The sequence below is a fragment of the Tachypleus tridentatus genome, chromosome 4, assembly GCF_004210375.1.
Source record: "Tachypleus tridentatus isolate NWPU-2018 chromosome 4, ASM421037v1, whole genome shotgun sequence".
Lineage (NCBI taxonomy): Eukaryota > Metazoa > Arthropoda > Merostomata > Xiphosura > Limulidae > Tachypleus > Tachypleus tridentatus.
Genome location: NC_134828.1, coordinates 86,666,330 through 86,678,050, shown reverse-complemented (window position 1 = coordinate 86,678,050; position 11,721 = coordinate 86,666,330). Strand labels below are relative to the sequence as shown.

Here is an 11,721-nt window from a genome sequence, read left to right as displayed (position 1 = left end):
TTTCAAAGTATTCTAATTTTAAGTAAATAATACACAAGTGGAATTGTTATGCATGAATGATTCAGAAATGAAATAAATGCACCCTGTATTAAAAAGGTATGGTTTAAAATCATTGTATAGATGCACATGATGGTTACAATTACTACCATTAGCAAAGCTTCTGTACACTGTTGTAATGAGACATTCACTACATCCATTCCTCTATAATTAACATTAAGCACCAATGTCTTTTTTAATCATGACGAACAACAGCATCAATATACGTAACTATCATCTTACAGACAAATATCTCTCTATTTCTGATGAAAATTAATTGGAAAAGCTTGAAGAATGATGCTTAGAATATTTTTCAATAAAAGGTATATGAGAACTCAGATTTAATTATCACACACAAATGTAAGGAATTCTGACTTATTTAAATATTTGTAATTCCATGTTCAAAACCATAAGCATTCAAATTTTGCAGTCTCAACTAACCATTACTGAAAATATCGTACAAACGATTGTATTATAACTACATTAGTTCCATTCAGTTGTACTTGTGTGAATGAAATATACAAATTTGGCTGTGTGTATATATATATATATACACAATCACTATAAATTGGGTGTATAATCATTATTGATATTTTCATGAGAGTTACATTCACTTTTTAACAATTTGAATAAGGTTGTTCAAGCTATTAGGAAACAGGAAAATAAAGCTGTGAAAAAACAATACAGTTGTATATCAAGCATTTCAATAATGTAGTGTCAGAATATTCTGTTATTTTAGTAATACATTTATGTTTGTTTACTCATGTAAATGTTGGCTCTGTATATTTTAATTTTTTACATGGTTAAAGAGTATGAGTGAACAACACATTTAGAAAATTAGAATTAAAATTAGTATACATTTTCTCCATTAACCAGATTATTATTTTATTCATTGACAATCTGAGTTATGTTATAATGACTCTTACAGGATTTACAGAATCTGAACAAAAAACAGTATAGTTAAATTTAAGACTAAAATTGTTATTTATAAGCCATTAAAAATGCTACATATCTGATGTAAAAATTACCTAAATATGGTATGGATCTGTATCACATGTTTAAACCAAGACAGATTTGATAAAAGTTATATTGTCAGGAAAACTTTCAAAATATGAAACAGGTCATTAAAAGAAATTTAATTATAGTGAACATTATGTTGTAATTAAAAATATGATATACCTTAACTTGAATAAATACTTTGAAATATTCTTCAAAATAAAGTGAATTAATCCAAAAATAATGAATACAAAAGTAACACACAAAAATTAATTTTTTGGAGTTTGAAAAAAAGTATGTTTTTCATTGTTTATTTTCTCAACCAACTGATGTTCTTCGGTAAGTAAATTGGATGACATTATGCGACTGAAAGTAAAATGAATGACTACAATACTGATATCTTACATTAGAGCTATAGATATGTAGAATACTCAATTAACCAGTATAGGGATGGATAAAATGGTTCATTTCTCTGTCCACAAATCAAAACAGTTGTACTGTGACAGACAGGAGATAATTCTAAATCGGCTGAAACTAATAATGGAAAAAGCTACACAACATCATTTTGTTTCCACAGAAGTTCAGTAAAGAAAATTACAGGTTACACATTTTGTCAATACTTCATCAGGCCTGGCCATTTGTGAAAATGAATGTGAACAAAACTGTTTTAAAGTTGTTAAGGTAATCAATATTATACTTCTAATCAAATCACATAATTCTTGAGCCATGCAAAGAGACACATTTAGTTTCTTTTATTTCCCAGCCTATTCATTTATAAGTCACCTCACTGGCATTATTCTCACATAGTCTGACTTTTTCAGGCACTAACTGGTGAAATTTCTCTTCTTGGCACAAGTTACTTGATGAAGTGCAAGACTGGGATCCAACGTTTTCATGTAATTACTACAGAAAAGTAACATCTGTAGTATTACTATTAATATCCCAAAGATAAGGAAAACTATTAATCTTCAGAGAGGTGTATCACCCATATCCATGAGCTTGTGATGATGCATATAATCCAGAAGACCTCGGTAGAGAAAGTCATATTGGCCCTAGAAATGTAGATATACATAATTTTATTTGGTAAAAAAGTGTGCAATGTAGGATCTTATTTCTCATTTGATTTTCCCTGAATGTGCCATATAATATAAAACAAATATCAATATAAATTTCACACCATTTATGAAAAATGCAGGCTTTTATGAATGTTTAATTTTATTAATATCTACTTTTAGTGAATAATCTAAATCAACATTATTATGTGAAATATTAAAAAAACTGCATTTTATGTTAATTCTGATTTAATTTAAAAAAAGATTATCTCCAAAATTTATTTTGTACTGTACTTGTGAAATCTAATTTAAGATACTAGAAGCATCAATGTGAACAATCTAGAGTAAAATATCACAGAATGATAATTTTTTAAACTTCACAAATTTTTCTGCTTTAAGCTAGCTAGTTATTAATTATTATCACACTTTCTTATATAGTTAACTATAAGTGTTAGTTACTATGTGTCATTGTCATTACTGTTAATTTCAGTATCTATGTAAGAATATGAACAAAATACTCAATAAAATAAAAATTTAGAATTTATTACCACATATGAAGTATTGATCTGAAATGGAAAACCTCTGACCAGAATAACTAATGATAAATAAGGAAATAAATTGTAATGGAAATTCTTATGGATTATTCCTTGCAATCTTCAAAGAATGCAATTTTTAACAAGTCTGTCAAAGAGATTAGAGCATTTAACTCTCAGGGAACAATTTCAATTAATTTCACATGATTACTAACTCCTATGAGCAACCTATTAGGTAGTTACAATATTATACACAAAATACATTTATATTCAACTGCACATCTATAAATTCAAAACTTAGTATAATCTTACAATTATTATAAATATCAAAAGAAAGAATAATGATTTTTTTATAATCATGCTTTCTTATAAAAGAGTTATGGAATACCATGTTTTATCTAACAATAACCAGGACTCACTATTGTTTGAAGCATGCACTGACGTTGAGAACGTGTGTGTCGCGCAGCTTGGAAGACATCAATTCTTTCTTCTAATTTCAACTGCTGGATAAGCACACTTAAAGTGATGTAAACACTGCTTCTGTCTCCTCCTCCACTGCAAAATGAATAATTATTAATTTCAAGTAGCACAACATTGGAGCAGTTATCACCTAACAATAACTTTTTTAAAATACCTGAAGTGTTAAAGAAAAAAATTCAGTTAATTAGTAGCCACTAAAAACTAACAGAAATTTCTGTATCTATTCTATAAACATTAGGGTTTCTTTCTGTAGCAATGTTCTTAAAAAAAAATGAATATTTATCTGAGGGGTTTTGAGCTATAAATCTGAAAAAAAGCTTTACGTCAAAAAGTGATAAACCAAGTACTTAGGAAAACAAATTATTTTAATTAATAAACTTATATAGTTTTACACAAACATTTTATGTAAATAAATTTAACACAAAACATAAAACACACATCTTGCTCATTATTTTTCACATTATTAATTTTTATGCCAACTATTTTAAATTACATTGTTAAAATGTTGAGTCTGTTTGATTACTAGTCTGAGTGAGAAGCGATTTCATTTTACGTTTAAAAAACTACTTTTCATCCCAGACGTCTCAAATATTATTTATGTAATCTCTAAAACCTCTTAAATACATTTCAAACATTTGTTTTCTGTAAGAATTTTTATTTTGTATTATTCTATACCCTATGTGGAGTCTGTCAACTGACTGACCTCGTAACCATAATAAAATAAATAAATATATATGTATATATATATAGTTATGAGACTTAAGCTACTTCGACTAAACATTTGTATTCGTTTATTATCACTTTTTATTATATTTACTTTTTAGTAACACCTAGTTAACATTACATATCTTCTATTGGCATGATGCATGTGTACTCATTTTACTGTATTCAATACTATAAAACTGACCTGGTCTTGGCTGTGTTTTAGTGGACCAGTATTTTGTATTATTACTATTTAGAAATAAGTTATGAAACTTATTTTTCTTAAAATATTGAAAAATAAATCAAGAAGTAAAGCAAACAATTATTTCTTCATGCTATGACCTTTGAATTTGATTGCTAATGGACATAGGTTGCTAAGTCTTTTAAAATGTCACTGTTGGGAGGTATCAAATAAAGTTTCAAAAATATTTTATATATACAGTTGAATAACCAAAAATCATAAATAACTATACTGATACCATAGAATTCCAATATAATTTATTAAACTTAAAAATTAAGGGATATTTAGGTCTGAAAAAGTATGAAACTTCAAGAAGACTAAAGACACAATCTACCTCTTTGAAATATTGGACTGAAAGAATGTGATAGTCTTTTCACAGATTAAAATGGCTAGGAACACCACTAGGGGACATTCTGAACTGTCAATTGGTTATTCACATGTCATTTATTGTATGTAAGTGTATATAACAAACTGATGACATGGCATTCAACCTGTGACCAATTGCGAAAGGGTTAATGTTTGAATGCTCAAAATAAGTCTCAGCATAATAGTAAGGACTATATCTCTATATGACATTTTAATCAATTTCCAGTAATAATGTATGGGACCACAACATATAACTACACCAACACCCTGAATCATATTGCTAATAAATAAGTATTAGGATTTTTCATTCTTACCTGCAGTGTACTGTAAGTGGACTATTGGTAAAATCCAGGGCTTGAGTTTGCTGTACTTCTTCTATTAATTCTATAAGGTTCACAGTGCTCTCTGGTACTGCGCTTGGGTTACCTGAATCTGACCACCTGAGAAACTGGTAATGAGTAACAACATGGTTGTCGTTGTTCTGGAAAAGTTACAAAAGTCAGTATGTCATTACTGAAATGAAAATGGATACCTCGTTTAGAAAGAATCTTTCTTTTTAAATCTGCTTTGCATTTTTAATACATACAAATTGTCTTATAATTTAATGAAATTAGTGAGTGAGAATTCTTCACTAGGAAATTATTATACAGTAAAAAAATATTAATATCACAGTCAAATATATAATAACTACTTGCCATTTTAACTTTTGAAAATAGATGACCTCATGAATAAAATTATAAATTTTAAAAGGTGAACAAAAATTTCAAATTAATGACTATTGCTTGGAATTTAGTAACACATTATCCTGAAAGTTCTATGAGCATTACATTTTGAATAGAATCTTTGTGCATTAATACACATATTAGCCACTTAATTAGGCCATCCCCTTACATATATTCTTGTAGCAGGCCTGGTTCTTTGATTTCTTTAGAAGAGCAAATAATATTCAAAAGTACATGAGTGACTGATGCTGACAATCTCCAACTGACAAAGCTGGACAACAAATCTTCTAAGGCATTAACCTTACAGGTGTGTATCTTTTTTCAGCCATATTATTCTCAAATTAATCATCAGACAATTCAGGTTCAAAGTCAGAATCATTTCCAGCTTAAACAAGTTCAACTGTCTCTTCAAGTGTGAAGCATTAGAATGATTTGATGTCATTTTGGGTCAATTTTCTCTTAAATATAACAGTTTTTACAATAATTTTACACCAACATACGAAGAATCCTAAGAGTTCTGAAGAATTATTAGTAAATAATCTTTAGTTAGGTATGAAAAAAAACCCTTTAAACTGAGTTTACAATTCTTAATTTCTAAGCAAAATATTTTCCTATGATAACATACCAAGTAATTAAAATTTGATAAAAGTGAATTAAGAAACTGATACCTATACAGTATCTTACCTTGACATTTGTAACATTAAATTTTCTCTTAATAAACAAATCTGTTTTTTCTTCCTTCTGGAATGCCACTTTGATGTAATCATATTCTTGTTCTTCTGATGGCCAATACTGTGGACATTTTGTCTGCATAATTAATAGATATATATGTATTTTAGTGAAAAAAAAAAGACATAACCAAATGATACAACATAAAATAACTGAGCCCAATAGCTGTAAAATTATTTAGTGTTTATAACTATGCAAACATGAATACTCCACATAAAACATGATTTTACCTGCCCGTCCCCAAGATCTGATAGCATCACAATAGTCTGAATGTTGTGCTCTTTAATCATCCGCCAGAACTCAACATATGTATTTTCTAGTGGATCCTGAGTAACGATGAAAGACAGGGAACGATTATAGCCCTAGGGAGTTTAAAAAAAGTCTGTTAGAGAATTTTCATTATTATTTTTCTATAAGAGTAGAAAGTTCACGTGAAGGTAAAAAAAATACTGTAACCATAAAATCTATTAGAATATATTGTATTTAGTGATCATTATGTAGACATAAGATGTAGTGATACACACTTTGATAATTTGTGTTGACAAATTTGTAAAACAAGTCTACAGTGAAATTTACATACTAACAATCAGTTTATTTAACTTTTAATTGTAGTTAATCAGTGTACATACTTTAATATGCAAAAATTAAAAAAAATAAGATAATACTAAAATCAAACATTTAAGTGATTTAACTTGGGTGTTTTATGATTAGAACTAATATCGAATGTAAGAAGTAAAAAGATATTCACGTTAATTATGCTTGGCTTGTTTTGCATTTTGTGCAAAGCTACACAAGGGCTATCTGTGCTAGCTGTTTCTAAATTAGCAGTGTAAAGCTAGAGGGAAGGCAGCTAGTCATCAACACCCACCATCAACTTTTGGGCTACTCCTTTATCAATGAATAGTTGGATTGATTGTCACATAATAATGCCCCTACAGCTGAAAGGGCAAACATGTTTGGTGTGACAGAGATTCGAACCTTCAACCCTCAGTTTATTAGTAAAATGCCTTAACCACCTGGCCATGCCGGGCTCACATTAATTATGCCAGGATAAGGTTAAAATAACAAATGTAAAAACTAAAAACATTTAGTCATCAAATCAATTTTCTTTTTATTTAAATAAAATTCAGAACTGATACAAGTTTACAGATACACAAACCGTATTTAGGCCTTTATTCTCACCTCAATGAAAGATGCATTAATGTAAGAAGAGTGGTCTTTCGGAAGCAGTTGGGAGAAGTATCACACGATTTGTATCATCTGGTAGAAATATAACAAACATTTTCACAGCTACAGTTGTCAAAAACAGAAATTGTTTTCCCATCACAGTGTTATCTACATGTAATCTCTTTTATTTCAGTGTAGTTAACATGATTTTAAGTAAATCGTAAAGATAATGACATTATTAAAAGTTTTAGTAAGATAACACACACACACACAAAGAAAGATGCAGTATAAAAATATAAATATAAACAACAAATTGGGTTAGAAAATAGCTTTTAAAGTGTGACTCTACATGATTAACTGATTTGAAAATAAATACAAAATAAATTATATTTATTAACATTTGGCTGAAAACATCAAACTTAGTATTAAAAGCAGCTAAATTATCAACAAATTTTGTCTAAATATTATTTGCATAGTTTAAAAAAAAAAGTACAAAATTATTTGTCAAAAACTTGTTACTAACTTACATGGTATGATAAAATTATATCTGTTCTTGCTCAGATTAATATCCATTGTTCCAACACAACAAGTCTTGGGATCTTCAATCACATCTCCAAGTTTCTAGACAACAAAACATTTTATACTTTTTGTGCAGTTTACATTGTAAGTGATGTATAAAAAATCATACATATAAGTATCAATTATTTAATGATGATGCATTACCTATTATTCCAAGTCCAATTTTTGTTTCATTTATTAACAAGCTCATCTCATATGTTTAACTGTTACTTATAATTTCATAGACTGGATAAAGAAATTTAATCTCCAAGTCTTCACAAGTTTACTTTTTTCCCATGCCAGCTTTAATTATATTATATATTGAGACTCAGATTTATTGTTTAAACAAAATCTTAAAAGTCTAAAGGACAACATTCTGGTATTTTCAATCTGAACAATTAGGTCAGACCCTTTAGGGTTCAAGTATAGCCAATTTTAATGTTTGACTAATCAAATGGAAAACAGTGATTCAGCAGTAAATACAACTACAAAGACTTTGTCTAGCTTTGAATAAAATAACAGGATTAACTGTTACTCTTATAATGCACCTACAATAGAAAGTGCAGTGTGTTTAGCATCACTACTATTCAAACCTTCTGATCCACATACTAATGTAAAAAATGCCTCCCCCCACTTACCTCAGACGACAAACTCACTCAAAGAATACACTTACTATTTATACTAGTAATATCCATATTGACAAATAACTTGCATCAAACTATATGAGTAAAATAATTTTACCTTTGATCAATAGAAATGCCACTTTCATATTTATACATACAAAACCTGAGAATTAGAGTTTGCTTATTTTAGTCCCCTAACCTAGGAACTAGGATGTGGGAAGATTTATGAGTAACCCTTATTGTAATTATATTTAAATTCAACCAGATGAAGAAGTTAAACAGAAGAGTTAAGAATGATGACACAGTGAAATAAAACACTAACATCTAGTAAATCTTAATACAGGGATGTCTTACTTTAAATTCCAACTGTAGCCCTGTATTTTCATATTTGTTCATTTTTCCTCTCAGCTGTGCAAAATGATCTTGTAAGTGTCTCATCTCTATCTCTGTGTCACCAAACTGAGCATGTTCCATTAATGCTCGGTAAACAAAAATATATTGCTTCTGTGGAGTTCAGGAAAAGAAAAATATCGTGCATTTTTAACAGAATTATAACAATTATAATTCCATTGTAATATAAAATTTTGTAGAAAATAACCAATAATACAGTACAGAGTGCAGTTTTAAAGTAGTATGATAGTTTAGTTGAATTAGGCGTTACTGTATGTTTTATATATAGAGACTAATAAGAATAGAACTAGGAATTAAAATTAGTAAAATATATTATTTTTGGAAATAATTCTGTGTACCTTCATGAAATATATATTCACCAATTATAATATGCATTCAAATTACAAAAAAAGTAGACATGAAAAAGACTGCCAAAGCCTGTTTTAGTTGAAGAAAGAAAGAAAGGTACCATTAATTTTTTTTACATCTACTAAGTAGTTTACTTTTGGATTTTACTTTATTATAATCCACACTCTGAAGTGCAATGATCTCAAACTCAACAATTTTCTTAAAAGCAAAACTTCTACAATTTATCATTTGTGATAAGTTTAATATGTTAATATATGTAAATATTGTGTGAAAAAAGATTGAGCTATACAACCACACCTGTTTAAGATTCAGTTATGCCATTATTTAAAAAAAAAACATAAACAAAACAAGTATACTTAAAAACATATATCAGAAACTCTGTTATAATAGTTAACTTTAATCCTTATTTATTTAGACTAGTAAAGTTACAAATTATATTGTTGTCATACAAGGGGTTAGTGCATAAAATAGATATTATGACTTGTAATTTAGTTTAAAAACAGATTAAATATAACATTAAAGTCCAGGTCTTTAAAAATGCAACAAGGGAGACTTATACCACAGTCACATTGGTTTGGATTTATGAAATAAATTTATAAAAAGTTATTTGTGTGCCAGTAGTTGTTGCAAGTTTAACAGTTTTAAACATGCTTTAATGAAGTAATTACAAAATAAATTACAAAATGGAATTTACCATAACAATAACTTTTTCTGAGTTTAAGATTTCTTTTAACTAATATATTTATACACATGCAATGATTATTCAGCATTAACAAAATTTATTAACAATAAGAGAATAAAGATGAATAAGCACAAATATGTTGAAAAATACTACATGATTTATCTTGGTCTATCTTCTTAAGATACTGTTACAACATGTAGTATGTTTTCTACAATAATTATCATTGTGTTTACAAATCATTATTTACTGATTGAGTAAGATCAACACTGATTAGTTTGTTTGAAGATAAGCACAAAGCCACATAATGGGTTCTGCACACCACAGGTATTGAAACCCAGTTTCTCGTATTACAAGCCCTTAGACATACTGTTGTGCTACTTGGGGGCATTAAAATTGGAGACAAGATCTGACAAACTTACAGAAAGACTGAGTTGTTATATAGCAAACATCCATTGATATATGTGGTTCATGTAAAAAATATTAATTTTTAGTTTTAATAACTATTTCAGAAACTTAACAACATTATATTATATTCAGTATTTTAACTACAGGTAAAAATTTATTTGTACTGCAGAGGGTGCACAGAGGAAAGAATTTTGTATATAAAGTAATATTTAATGTTAAGTACATATTTGTATTGATCTAGGACAAAATATTACCAATAATGTGCTGAGAAAAGTCTATAACAAAATTATCTTTCTGCAGTCAGAACTGACCAGAGCTTGTACAAGATAATTCCGAGAATGCCGGAGGTCAGAGATGCAGGCATAAACATTGACCTGTCCTTCTTCATCCAATTCTTGTAATAGTGTATCTACAGCAACGAATGTTCCTGTTCTTCCTACACCAGCACTGAAATGAAGCAGTTTATAATAAAGAAAAGTAAATACCCACACGTCCAATACTGGCCAATGTCAGTCATGCAAGATAAGCATTCAAAGGTGGTAGTTAAAGGAAGTAAATATTTGACATTAAGAGTAAATGGATTAACATACTTTCAAACTGTAGTTAGGAAACTGTTTATAGCAGTAACAGATGATGAAATAAATTTTCAGTGCTGTATGTTTTATGTAAAGAACATGTGCAACAAAAACTGATGCAATTACTAAGCAAAGAGCATGAAGTTAAACTTTCAGTAGTGACAACAAAGTCAAGCAAATAGTTAAAAATAACAGATAAGTGACAATTGTTTAGTATGTTAGTCATTTGAAGCAAATTATCAAAATTTAAGGAGACAGTTTGACCATTGTATTATTTCCCAGAAAGGAGGCCAAAGACCATCTGGAGGGGTCACCTAATTTAACCACTTACACAACATTACAGTAGTGTGTTGTTGGTCAGTCAGTAGATACCAAAGTGATGTCGCATTAGGGAAGACGAATGTTGCAATTTGTACTGTTACAACATCAGTAAAATGTGCTTATGCTATGTGTCATGAAAAGAATTACTCACTCCGTAGGCTACAGCATAGCATAACATATGAACTTCAAAAGAAAGAAATTAAAAATAGTTACTACTCTTAGTTGTGGTTTTATTCACTTTTCAAATAAAGCACTTTTGAGGACCCTGCAAAATACGGAATTATCATAAAAAAATATTTGGAGCTTCCACAAGTAGAGGTGCCATTTTAATTGCTCTAGAACATTTTAACTTGAACTAATCTTGTATTTAAAAACAAATTTTCTCTACCTTTGTTACATTGAGTCCAATATGTTATCAATGTGAAGAGGAAAAACACTGAAACTTTTGTACCTAATTATTTGACAAAATATATTCAAAAAATTGTCTGTGTATAGGCAGATGAAAATGTGAGTAAAAAAGAGACCCGAGAAGTGCTTAACTAACTGAAAATTATAATGTCAATTCATATGAGAATGACAGTCAGAAAGTAAAAACTTTTAGACTAACATCCAGGACTTTTAAACCAAAAGTAGCTTCAAACAAGACAATACTTTTCAGAAAGCTCTAAAAACTAAATTACATTAGATTTTATATATTTTTTTCTCATACATAAAAATGTAGGAAAAAAAGTTTAAACACTTGAAAAAAACATTTACACAATTCTGGAAATGAGA

General features: G+C 28.7%; 1 long non-coding RNA gene and 1 pseudogene across 2 annotated transcripts in view; one reads left to right on the top strand and one right to left on the bottom strand.

Annotated features, from left to right (window-relative positions):
- Window positions 1–204: 204 nt before the first annotated feature.
- Window positions 205–11,721, bottom strand: part of LOC143249618 (tyrosine-protein phosphatase 69D-like) — a 309,369-nt pseudogene continuing 297,852 nt past the window's right edge. Inside the window, exons 21-29 of the transcript XR_013027869.1 lie at window positions 10,363–10,498; window positions 8,560–8,709; window positions 7,552–7,645; window positions 7,040–7,117; window positions 6,088–6,219; window positions 5,813–5,935; window positions 4,721–4,887; window positions 3,037–3,172; window positions 205–2,084 (exon numbers count right to left, since the gene is read on the bottom strand). The product of XR_013027869.1 is annotated as a tyrosine-protein phosphatase 69D-like (transcript). The remainder of the gene's footprint in view (window positions 2,085–3,036; window positions 3,173–4,720; window positions 4,888–5,812; window positions 5,936–6,087; window positions 6,220–7,039; window positions 7,118–7,551; window positions 7,646–8,559; window positions 8,710–10,362; window positions 10,499–11,721) is intronic.
- LOC143249619 (uncharacterized) lies at window positions 5,289–11,168 on the top strand. Its single transcript, XR_013027870.1, has 2 exons — window positions 5,289–5,435; window positions 10,352–11,168. It is a non-coding gene; the product is annotated as an uncharacterized LOC143249619 (long non-coding RNA).